Genomic DNA, 11049 nt, shown 5'->3' on the forward strand with positions numbered 1-11049 from the left:
ACAAAAAAGGTCTCTTAACATTTTGCCATAGCTCGCTTCGTTTCCGAGATATTTGCAGATTTATCTCAAGGGAAGGGGCCTGACGGACATATTTCGAGATATTTCTTCTTCTTGTTGTTCTTCTTCTGCACAGCTAAGCTGGAAGTGGCATTTGCAGCTCCCAATAGTGCAGAGTTATCTCAAAGAAAGGGGCCACGGTGTTTCTGTATCTCTATTATGTTGGTGCGGCTTCGGAACTTTTAAATATCTTGATATATCTCGAGAACTACGCATCTGATCAAAAAATATCATACAGCATAAAAAGTAGGAAACTTAATTCTCTACAAAAAAGGTCTCTTAACATTTTGCCATAGCTCGCTTCGTTTCCGAGATATTTGCAGGTTTATCTCAAGGGAAGGGGCCTAACGGACATATTTCGAGATATTTCTTCTTCTTGTTGTTCTTCTTCTGCACAGCTAAGCTGGAAGTGGCATTTGTAGGTCGCAATAGTGCAGAGTTATCGCAAAGAAAGGGGCCACGGTGTTTCTGTATCTCTATTATGTTGGTGCGCCTTCGGAACTTTTAAATATCTCGATATATCTCGAAAACTACGCTTCTGATCAAAAAATATCATAGAACGTAAATTGTAGGAAACATTATTCTCTACAAAAAAGGTCTCTTAAGATTTTGCCATAGCTCGCTTCGTTTCCGAGATATTTGCAGATTTATCTCAAGGGAAGGGGCCTGACGGACATATTTCGAGATATTTCTTCTTCATGTTGTTCTTCTTCTGCACAGCTAAGCTGGAAGTGGCATTTGCAGCGCGCAATAGTGCAGAGTTATCTCAAAGAAAGGGGCCACGGTGTTTCTGTATCTCTGTTATGTTGGTGCGGCTTCGGAACTTTTAAATATCTTGATATATCTCGAGAACTACGCATCTGATCAAAAAATATCATAGAGCATAAAAAGTAGGAAACTTAATTCTCTACAAAAAAGGTCTCTTAACATTTTGCCATAGCTCGCTTCGTTTCCGAGATATTTGCAGGTTTATCTCAAGGGAAGGGGCCTAACGGACATATTTCGAGATATTTCTTCTTCTTGTTGTTCTTCTTCTGCACAGCTAAGCTGGAAGTGGCATTTGCGGCTCGCACTAGTGCAGAGTTATCTCAAAGAAAGGGGCCACGGTGTTTCTGTATCTCTATTATGTTGGTGCGGCTTCGGAACTTTTAAATATCTTGATATATCTCGAGAACTACGCATCTGATCAAAAAATATCATAGAACATAAAAAGTAGGAAACTTAATTCTCTACAAAAAAGGTCTCTTAACATTTTGCCATAGCTCGCTTCGTTTCCGAGATATTTGCAGATTTATCTCAAGGGAAGGGGCCTGACGGACATATTTCGAGATATTTCTTCTTCTTGTTGTTCTTCTTCTGCACAGCTAAGCTGGAAGTGGCATTTGCAGCTCCCAATAGTGCAGAGTTATCGCAAAGAAAGGGGCCACGGTGTTTCTGTATCTCTATTATGTTGGTGCGGCTTCGGAACTTTTAAATATCTTGATATATCTCGAGAACTACGCATCTGATCAAAAAATATCATACAGCATAAAAAGTAGGAAACTTAATTCTCTACAAAAAAGGTCTCTTAACATTTTGCCATAGCTCGCTTCGTTTCCGAGATATTTGCAGGTTTATCTCAAGGGAAGGGGCCTAACGGACATATTTCGAGATATTTCTTCTTCTTGTTGTTCTTCTTCTGCACAGCTAAGCTGGAAGTGGCATTTGTAGGTCGCAATAGTGCAGAGTTATCTCAAAGAAAGGGGCCACGGTGTTTCTGTATCTCTATTATGTTGGTGCGCCTTCGGAACTTTTAAATATCTCGATATATCTCGAAAACTACGCTTCTGATCAAAAAATATCATAGAACGTAAATTGTAGGAAACATTATTCTCTACAAAAAAGGTCTCTTAACATTTTGCCATAGCTCGCTTCGTTTCCGAGATATTTGCAGATTTATCTCAAGGGAAGGGGCCTGACGGACATATTTCGAGATATTTCTTCTTCATGTTGTTCTTCTTCTGCACAGCTAAGCTGGAAGTGGCATTTGCAGCGCGCAATAGTGCAGAGTTATCTCAAAGAAAGGGGCCACGGTGTTTCTGTATCTCTGTTATGTTGGTGCGGCTTCGGAACTTTTAAATATCTTGATATATCTCGAGAACTACGCATCTTATCAAAAAATATCATACTACATAAAAAGTAGGAAACTTAATTCTCTACAAGAAAGGTCTCTTAACATCTTGCCATAGCTCGCTTCGTTTCCGAGATATTTGCAGATTTATCTCAAGGGAAGGGGCCTGACGGACATATTTCGAGATATTTCTTCTTCTTGTTGTTCTTCTTCTGCACAGCTAAGCTGGAAGTGGCATTTGCGGCTCGCACTAGTGCAGAGTTATCTCAAAGAAAGGGGCCGCGGTGTTTCTGTATCTCTATTATGTTGGTGCGGCTTCGGAACTTTTAAATATCTTGATATATCTCGAGAACTACGCATCTGATCAAAAAATATCATAGAACATAAATTGTAGGAAACATAATTCTCTACAAAAAAGGTCTCTTAACATTTTGCCATAGCTCGCTTCGTTTCCGAGATATTTGCAGATATATCTCAAGGGAAGGGGGCTGACGGACATATTTCGAGATATTTCTTCTTCTTGTTGTTCTTCTTCTGCACAGCTAAGCTGAAAGTGGCATTTACAGCTCGCAATAGTGCAAAGTTATCTCAAAGAAAGGGGCCACGGTGTTTCTGTATCTCTATTATGTTGGTGCGGCTTCGGAACTTTTAAATATCTTGATATATCTCGAGAACTACGCATCTGATCAAAAAATATCATAGAACATAAATTGTAGGAAACTTAATTCTCTACAAAAAAGGTCTCTTAACATTTTGCCATAGCTCGCTTCGTTTCCGAGATATTTGCAGATATATCCCAAGGGAAGGGGCCTGACGGACATATTTCGAGATATTTCTTCTTCTTGTTGTTCTTCTTCTGCACAGCTAAGCTGGAAGTGGCATTTGTAGGTCGCAATAGTGCAGAGTTATCTCAAAGAAAGGGGCCACGGTGTTTCTGTATCTCTATTATGTTGGTGCGCCTTCGGAACTTTTAAATATCTCGATATATCTCGAAAACTACGCTTCTGATCAAAAAATATCATAGAACGTAAATTGTAGGAAACATTATTCTCTACAAAAAAGGTCTCTTAACATTTTGCCATAGCTCGCTTCGTTTCCGAGATATTTGCAGATTTATCTCAAGGGAAGGGGCCTGACGGACATATTTCGAGATATTTCTTCTTCTTGTTGTTCTTCTTCTGCACAGCTAAGCTGGAAGTGGCATTTGCGGCTCGCACTAGTGCAGAGTTATCTCAAGGAAAGGTGCCACGGTGTTTCTGTATCTCTATTATGTTGGTGCGGCTTCGGAACTTTTAAATATCTTGATATATCTCGAGAACTACGCATCTGATCAAAAAATATCATAGAACATAAAAAGTAGGAAACTTAATTCTCTTCAAAAAAGGTCTCTTAACATTTTGCCATAGCTCGCTTCGTTTCCGAGATATTTGCAGATTTATCTCAAGGGAAGGGGCCTGACGGACATATTTCGAGATATTTCTTCTTCTTGTTGTTCTTCTTCTGCACAGCTAAGCTGGAAGTGGCATTTGCGGCTCGCACTAGTGCAGAGTTATCTCAAAGAAAGGGGCCACGGTGTTTCTGTATCTCTATTATGTTGGTGCGGCTTCGGAACTTTTAAATATCTCGATATATCTCGAAAACTACGCTTCTGATCAAAAAATATCATAGAACATAAATTGTAGGACACATAATTCTCAACAAAAAAGGTCTCTTAACATTTTGCCATAGCTCGCTTCGTTTCCGAGATATTTGCAGATATATCTCAAGGGAAGGGGCCTGACGGACATATTTCGAGATATTTCTTCTTCTTGTTGTTCTTCTTCTGCACAGCTAAGCTGAAAGTGGCATTTACAGCTCGCAATAGTGCAAAGTTATCTCAAAGAAAGGGGCCACGGTGTTTCTGTATCTCTATTATGTTGGTGCGGCTTCGGAACTTTTTAATATCTCGATATATCTCGAAAACTACGCTTCTGATCAAAAAATATCATAGAACATAAATTGTAGGAAACTTAATTCTCTACAAAAAAGGTCTCTTAACATTTTGCCATAGCTCTCTTCGTTTCCGAGATATTTGCAGGTTTATCTCAAGGGAAGGGGCCTGACGGACATATTTCGAGATATTTCTTCTTCTTGTTGTTCTTCTTCTGCACAGCTAAGCTGGAAGTGGCATTTGCGGCTCGCACTAGTGCAGCGTTATCTCAAAGAAGGGGGCCACGGTGTTTCTGTATCTCTATTATGTTGGTGCGGCTTCGGAACTTTTAAATATCTTGATATATCTCGAGAACTACGAATCTGATCAAAAAATATCATAGAACATAAAAAGTAGGAAACTTAATTCTCTACAAAAAAGGTCTGTTAACATTTTGCCATAGCTCGCTTCGTTTCCGAGATATTTGCAGATTTATCTCAAGGGAAGGGGCCTGACGGACATATTTCGAGATATTTCTTCTTCTTGTTGTTCTTCTTCTGCACAGCTAAGCTGGAAGTGGCATTTGTAGGTCGCAATAGTGCAGAGTTATCTCAAAGAAAGGGGCCACGGTGTTTCTGTATCTCTATTATGTTGGTGCGCCTTCGGAACTTTTAAATATCTCGATATATCTCGAAAACTACGCTTCTGATCAAAAAATATCATAGAACGTAAATTGTAGGAAACATTATTCTCTACAAAAAAGGTCTCTTAACATTTTGCCATAGCTCGCTTCGTTTCCGAGATATTTGCAGATTTATCTCAAGGGAAGGGGCCTGACGGACATATTTCGAGATATTTCTTCTTCTTGTTGTTCTTCTTCTGCACAGCTAAGCTGGAAGTGGCATTTGCGGCTCGCACTAGTGCAGAGTTATCTCAAGGAAAGGTGCCACGGTGTTTCTGTATCTCTATTATGTTGGTGCGGCTTCGGAACTTTTAAATATCTTGATATATCTCGAGAACTACGCATCTGATCAAAAAATATCATAGAACATAAAAAGTAGGAAACTTAAGTCTCTTCAAAAAAGGTCTCTTAACATTTTGCCATAGCTCGCTTCGTTTCCGAGATATTTGCAGATTTATCTCAAGGGAAGGGGCCTGACGGACATATTTCGAGATATTTCTTCTTCTTGTTGTTCTTCTTCTGCACAGCTAAGCTGGAAGTGGCATTTGCGGCTCGCACTAGTGCAGCGTTATCTCAAAGAAAGGGGCCACGGTGTTTCTGTATCTCTATTATGTTGGTGCGGCTTCGGAACTTTTAAATATCTTGATATATCTCGAGAACTACGCATCTGATCAAAAAATATCATAGAACATAAAAAGTAGGAAACTTAATTCTCTACAAAAAAGGTCTCTTAACATTTTGCCATAGCTCGCTTCGTTTCCGAGATATTTGCAGATTTATCTCAAGGGAAGGGGCATGACGGACATATTTCGAGATATTTCTTCTTCTTGTTGTTCTTCTTCTGCACAGCTAAGCTGGAAGTGGCATTTGCGGCTCGCACTAGTGCAGAGTTATCTCAAAGAAAGGGGCCACGGTGTTTCTGTATCTCTATTATGTTGGTGCGGCTTCGGAACTTTTAAATATCTCGATATATCTCGAAAACTACGCTTCTGATCAAAAAATATCATAGAACATAAATTGTAGGAAACATAATTCTCAACAAAAAAGGTCTCTTAACATTTTGCCATAGCTCGCTTCGTTTCCGAGATATTTGCAGATATATCTCAAGGGAAGGGGCCTGACGGACATATTTCGAGATATCTCTTCTTCTTGTTGTTCTTCTTCTGCACAGCTAAGCTGAAAGTGGCATTTACAGCTCGCAATAGTGCAAAGTTATCTCAAAGGAAGGGGCCACGGTGTTTCTGTATCGCTATTATGTTGGTGCGGCTTCGGAACTTTTAAATATCTCGATATATCTCGAAAACTACGCTTCTGATCAAAAAATATCATAGAACATAAATTGTAGGAAACTTAATTCTCTACAAAAAAGGTCTCTTAACATTTTGCCATAGCTCTCTTCGTTTCCGAGATATTTGCAGGTTTATCTCAAGGGAAGGGGCCTAACGGACATATTTCGAGATATTTCTTCTTCTTGTTGTTCTTCTTCTGCACAGCTAAGCTGGAAGTGGCATTTGCGGCTCGCACTAGTGCAGAGTTATCTCAAAGAAAGGGGCCACGGTGTTTCTGTATCTCTATTATGTTGGTGCGGCTTCGGAACTTTTAAACATCTCGATATATCTCGAAAACTACGCTTCTGATCAAAAAATCTCATAGAATATAAATTGTAGGAAACATAATTCTCTACAAAAAAGGTCTCTTAGCATTTTGCCATAGCTCGCTTCGTTTCCGAGATATTTGCAGATTTATTTCAAGGGAAGGGGCCTGACGGACATATTTCGAGATATTTCTTCTTCTTGTTGTTCTTCTTCTGCACAGCTAAGCTGGAAGTGGCATTTGCGGCTCGCACTAGTGCAGCGTTATCTCAAAGAAGGGGGCCACGGTGTTTCTGTATCTCTGTTATGTTGGTGCGGCTTCGGAACTTTTAAATATCTTGATATATCTCGAGAACTACGCATCTTATCAAAAAATATCATACTACATAAAAAGTAGGAAACTTAATTCTCTACAAGAAAGGTCTCTTAACATCTTGCCATAGCTCGCTTCGTTTCCGAGATATTTGCAGATTTATCTCAAGGGAAGGGGCCTGACGGACATATTTCGAGATATTTCTTCTTCTTGTTGTTCTTCTTCTGCACAGCTAAGCTGGAAGTGGCATTTGCAGCTCGCACTAGTGCAGAGTTATCTCAAAGAAAGGGGCCACGGTGTTTCTGTATCTCTATTATGTTGGTGCGGCTTCGGAACTTTTAAATATCTTGATATATCTCGAGAACTACGCATCTGATCAAAAAATATCATAGAACATAAATTGTAGGAAACATAATTCTCTACAAAAAAGGTCTCTTAACATTTTGCCATAGCTCGCTTCGTTTCCGAGATATTTGCAGATATATCTCAAGGGAAGGGGGCTGACGGACATATTTCGAGATATTTCTTCTTCTTGTTGTTCTTCTTCTGCACAGCTAAGCTGAAAGTGGCATTTACAGCTCGCAATAGTGCAAAGTTATCTCAAAGAAAGGGGCCACGGTGTTTCTGTATCTCTATTATGTTGGTGCGGCTTCGGAACTTTTAAATATCTTGATATATCTCGAGAACTACGCATCTGATCAAAAAATATCATAGAACATAAATTGTAGGAAACTTAATTCTCTACAAAAAAGGTCTCTTAACATTTTGCCATAGCTCGCTTCGTTTCCGAGATATTTGCAGATATATCCCAAGGGAAGGGGCCTGACGGACATATTTCGAGATATTTCTTCTTCTTGTTGTTCTTCTTCTGCACAGCTAAGCTGGAAGTGGCATTTGTAGGTCGCAATAGTGCAGAGTTATCTCAAAGAAAGGGGCCACGGTGTTTCTGTATCTCTATTATGTTGGTGCGGCTTCGGAACTTTTAAATATCTCGATATATCTCGAAAACTACGCTTCTGATCAAAAAATATCATAGAACGTAAATTGTAGGAAACATTATTCTCTACAAAAAAGGTCTCTTAACATTTTGCCATAGCTCGCTTCGTTTCCGAGATATTTGCAGATTTATCTCAAGGGAAGGGGCCTGACGGACATATTTCGAGATATTTCTTCTTCTTGTTGTTCTTCTTCTGCACAGCTAAGCTGGAAGTGGCATTTGCAGCGCGAAATAGTGCAGAGTTATCTCAAAGAAAGGGGCCACGGTGTTTCTGTATCTCTGTTATGTTGGTGCGGCTTCGGAACTTTTAAATATCTTGATATATCTCGAGAACTACGCATCTTATCAAAAAATATCATACTACATAAAAAGTAGGAAACTTAATTCTCTACAAGAAAGGTCTCTTAACATCTTGCCATAGCTCGCTTCGTTTCCGAGATATTTGCAGATTTATCTCAAGGGAAGGGGCCTGACGGACATATTTCGAGATATTTCTTCTTCTTGTTGTTCTTCTTCTGCACAGCTAAGCTGGAAGTGGCATTTGCAGCTCGCACTAGTGCAGAGTTATCTCAAAGAAAGGGGCCACGGTGTTTCTGTATCTCTATTATGTTGGTGCGGCTTCGGAACTTTTAAATATCTTGATATATCTCGAGAACTACGCATCTGATCAAAAAATATCATAGAACATAAATTGTAGGAAACATAATTCTCTACAAAAAAGGTCTCTTAACATTTTGCCATAGCTCGCTTCGTTTCCGAGATATTTGCAGATATATCTCAAGGGAAGGGGGCTGACGGACATATTTCGAGATATTTCTTCTTCTTGTTGTTCTTCTTCTGCACAGCTAAGCTGAAAGTGGCATTTACAGCTCGCAATAGTGCAAAGTTATCTCAAAGAAAGGGGCCACGGTGTTTCTGTATCTCTATTATGTTGGTGCGGCTTCGGAACTTTTAAATATCTTGATATATCTCGAGAACTACGCATCTGATCAAAAAATATCATAGAACATAAATTGTAGGAAACTTAATTCTCTACAAAAAAGGTCTCTTAACATTTTGCCATAGCTCGCTTCGTTTCCGAGATATTTGCAGATATATCCCAAGGGAAGGGGCCTGACGGACATATTTCGAGATATTTCTTCTTCTTGTTGTTCTTCTTCTGCACAGCTAAGCTGGAAGTGGCATTTGTAGGTCGCAATAGTGCAGAGTTATCTCAAAGAAAGGGGCCACGGTGTTTCTGTATCTCTATTATGTTGGTGCGGCTTCGGAACTTTTAAATATCTCGATATATCTCGAAAACTACGCTTCTGATCAAAAAATATCATAGAACGTAAATTGTAGGAAACATTATTCTCTACAAAAAAGGTCTCTTAACATTTTGCCATAGCTCGCTTCGTTTCCGAGATATTTGCAGATTTATCTCAAGGGAAGGGGCCTGACGGACATATTTCGAGATATTTCTTCTTCTTGTTGTTCTTCTTCTGCACAGCTAAGCTGGAAGTGGCATTTGCGGCTCGCACTACTGCAGAGTTATCTCAAAGAAAGGGGCCACGGTGTTTCTGTATCTCTGTTATGTTGGTGCGGCTTCGGAACTTTCAAATATCTTGATATATCTCGAGAACTACGCATCTTATCAAAAAATATCATACTACATAAAAAGTAGGAAACTTAATTCTCTACAAGAAAGGTCTCTTAACATCTTGCCATAGCTCGCTTCGTTTCCGAGATATTTGCAGATTTATCTCAAGGGAAGGGGCCTAACGGACATATTTCGAGATATTTCTTCTTCTTGTTGTTCTTCTTCTGCACAGCTAAGCTGGAAGTGGCATTTGCGGCTCGCACTAGTGCAGAGTTATCTCAAAGAAAGGGGCCACGGTGTTTCTGTATCTCTATTATGTTGGTGCGGCTTCGGAACTTTTAAACATCTCGATATATCTCGAAAACTACGCTTCTGATCAAAAAATCTCATAGAATATAAATTGTAGGAAACATAATTCTCTACAAAAAAGGTCTCTTAGCATTTTGCCATAGCTCGCTTCGTTTCCGAGATATTTGCAGATTTATTTCAAGGGAAGGGGCCTGACGGACATATTTCGAGATATTTCTTCTTCTTGTTGTTCTTCTTCTGCACAGCTAAGCTGGAAGTGGCATTTGCGGCTCGCACTAGTGCAGCGTTATCTCAAAGAAGGGGGCCACGGTGTTTCTGTATCTTTATTATGTTGGTGCGGCTTCGGAACTTTTAAATATCTTGATATATCTCGAGAACTACGAATCTGATCAAAAAATATCATAGAACATAAAAAGTAGGAAACTTAATTCTCTACAAAAAAGGTCTGTTAACATTTTGCCATAGCTCGCTTCGTTTCCGAGATATTTGCAGATTTATCTCAAGGGAAGGGGCCTGACGGACATATTTCGAGATATTTCTTCTTCTTGTTGTTCTTCTTCTGCACAGCTAAGCTGGAAGTGGCATTTGCGGCTCGCACTAGTGCAGAGTTATCTCAAAGAAGGGGGCCACGGTGTTTCTGTATCTCTATTATGTTGGTGCGGCTTCGGAACTTTTAAATATCTCGATATATCTCGAAAACTACGCTTCTGATCAAAAAATATCATAGAACATAAATTGTAGGAAACATAATTCTCTACAAAAAAGGTCTCTTAGCATTTTGCCATAGCTCGCTTCGTTTCCGAGATATTTGCAGATTTATCTGAAGGGAAAGGGCCTGACGGACATATTTCGAGATATTTCTTCTTCTTGTTGTTCTTCTTCTGCACAGCTAAGCTGGAAGTGGCATTTGCAGCGCGCAATAGTGCAGAGTTATCTCAAAGAAAGGGGCCACGGTGTTTCTGTATCTCTGTTATGTTGGTGCGGCTTCGGAACTTTTAAATATCTTGATATATCTCGAGAACTACGCATCTTATCAAAAAATATCATACTACATAAAAAGTAGGAAACTTAATTCTCTACAAGAAAGGTCTCTTAACATCTTGCCATAGCTCGCTTCGTTTCCGAGATATTTGCAGATTTATCTCAAGGGAAGGGGCCTGACGGACATATTTCGAGATATTTCTTCTTCTTGTTGTTCTTCTTCTGCACAGCTAAGCTGGAAGTGGCATTTGCAGCTCGCACTAGTGCAGAGTTATCTCAAAGAAAGGGGCCACGGTGTTTCTGTATCTCTATTATGTTGGTGCGGCTTCGGAACTTTTAAATATCTTGATATATCTCGAGAACTACGCATCTGATCAAAAAATATCATAGAACATAAATTGTAGGAAACATAATTCTCTACAAAAAAGGTCTCTTAACATTTTGCCATAGCTCGCTTCGTTTCCGAGATATTTGCAGATATATCTCAAGGGAAGGGGGCTGACGGACATATTTCGAGATA

This window comes from Osmia lignaria, unplaced genomic scaffold (genome assembly GCF_051020975.1).
Source record: "Osmia lignaria lignaria isolate PbOS001 unplaced genomic scaffold, iyOsmLign1 scaffold0005, whole genome shotgun sequence".
NCBI lineage: Eukaryota > Metazoa > Arthropoda > Insecta > Hymenoptera > Megachilidae > Osmia > Osmia lignaria.